The sequence below is a fragment of the Salmo salar genome, unplaced genomic scaffold, assembly GCF_965601325.2.
Source record: "Salmo salar unplaced genomic scaffold, fSalSal1 ptg000136l, whole genome shotgun sequence".
Classification (NCBI taxonomy): domain Eukaryota; kingdom Metazoa; phylum Chordata; class Actinopteri; order Salmoniformes; family Salmonidae; genus Salmo; species Salmo salar.
In genome coordinates this window covers 747991-750347 of record NW_027675321.1, presented here as the reverse complement: position 1 = coordinate 750347, position 2357 = coordinate 747991, and positions in this window count along the sequence as shown.

The window sequence follows — 2357 nt, the reverse complement described above, 5'->3', positions numbered from 1 at the left end:
CAGTCGCAGGAGGAGACTATTATTGTGTGGCTCGACACAACACACACGGATGGAACGTAGGGGAAGTAAGAACATGCAATAGGACAGAGAATGTTACAACTGACAAGACAATGAGGGACCTGACTGGGTGGTTGATTTCCGAGGACTTTAGTAAGATAAAAAGGCCGAGAGAGGATGTCTGGTGATTGTGGCCAAACCTGCCTGCAAATTGGACTGGTATTTGTGCGTTGGTACAGTTAGGCATGCCCTTCACCCTTATACAACACAAAGACCTAGTGTCAGGTGAAAGAGAGAGGAGGAGTGCTCCGTCAGGGTCCTTTGACGATAGAATTTACATTGATAGCATTGGGGTTCCAAGGGGGGTGACTGATGAGTTTAAAGCTAGGAATCAGATATGCGCTGGATTGGAATCAAGTCATTTTTGGTGGTCGACTCTCAATAGAAATGTGGATTGGATAAATTACATTTATTATAACCAACAGCGTTTCATCAACTATACCAGAGAGGCAATTCAAGGGTTAGCAGAACAGACAGCTGCGACCACTTTCATGGTATTGCAGAATAGAATAGCTTTGGATATGCTTCTGGCTGAAAAGGCTGGTGTGTGTGTGATGTTCGGATCTGAATGCTGTACTTTCATCCCTGAGAACACAGCTCCAGATGGATCAGTGACCAAGGCCCTGACCGGTCTAAACAATTTAGCTCAGGAGTTAGCAGAAAATTCCGGGGTGGACACGGCATTCACCGGATGGTTTGATAGTACGTTTGGAAAATGGAAAAAGGTTGTAATCACTGTGTTGTGGGCTGCTTTCACCTGTATGACTGTGTTGATATTATGTGGTTGTTGTTTGGTCCCTTGTGCGAGAGGTCTCATTTCCAGGGCTCTGGAGAGATCGATGACGGAGCAGATGATGAGATACGGACCGATTCCAAGTTCAGACCAGTGGGATGACAAATACCTACCGCCGAGCCTGGTGGAGGATTCATTCAATTACGAGGAGCCCATGTTAGACGAGACCATCTTTAATGTTTAGGAAGACTGTTTCTCTAAATGAAGGTCATAGCAAAAATCCTAATCCGAAGAGTTATGACTGGACATAGGCTTAGAACAGTCATTGATAAGTATGTAATGAAAATACATGTATTCATTTTCTTTGATCTAGTTTGATTTTGTGTGACATTTCTGAATCCTATAAAAATATATGTGTTATAGTGTATGTGAAATATTTCGCCAATAGGGTGGATTGTAATGGAAATAATATGATTAAAGGTTTGACTAAATGATTTCACCCTGAAAAGGTATAACCGAGTGACTATAAGATGAATGTACTAATGTGTGTGGGTCGGAAAAGTTGAAGCTTAATGATTTAGCAATGTAAGCAACCAGACAGCAGACAACTGTCTGGTTGATTATGTAACATGGGGCAGGATATGATAAGCAATGTATGAGATGGAGAAGACTTGTAAATAAGCATTGACAGTGTTAAGCATTGACAGTGTTAAAGAAGAGGAGGGGCATTTCTAAGGGGTATGACATATGGTATGACCAAATGTCAGGTATAAAAGGCTGTGTACATTGTATGATATTCAGAGCTCTCGTAAATAATCATTCTTACCAATTGTAGGCTGGCTCTCCGTCTGCTTCATTCAACCAGAATCTTACACCCTCTGGGGGGCAGACTGAGTAGTTTAATTGAAGTTCGGTTTATGAACATTGGGAACAGAATTCCCATGACAGAAGGTAGAAACTAGGGCCTGTAGGACCTGCCTTGTTAATAGTGTTGTTAAGAAGGTAGAGCAGGGCTTTATTATGGACAGACTTCTCCCATTCTTAGCTACTGTCGTATCAATATGTTTTGACCATGGCAGTTTACAATCCAGGGTTACTCCAAGCAGTTTAGTCACCTCAACTTGCTCAATTTCCACATTATTCTTTACGAGATGAACAGGTGAGCAGTACGCATCTATGAAATGAGAGCATGAACAGTGTGAGGACCGTTAAAACGTCTTAGGGCTAGGGGGCAGTTTTCGGAAGTTCGGAGAGTCTGGCGAGCCCAAAGTAAAATGCCTGTTACTCAGGCCCAGAAGCTATGCATATAATTGGTAGATTTGGAAAGAAAACACTGACGTTTCCAAAATTGTTAAAATAATGTCTGTGAGTATAACACAACAGATATGGCAGGCGAAAACCCGAAGCTTTGGACAGGTTCATATTTTGTAAAGCTATTGAAAACTCCTATGTCCGTCACCCAGATTGCAATTCATAATGGCTTCCACTAGATATCAACAGTGTTTATTCAAGGTTTTGAGGCTTCTATTTTGTAAAATAAATAAATATTTACACTTTCAGTGAGCTG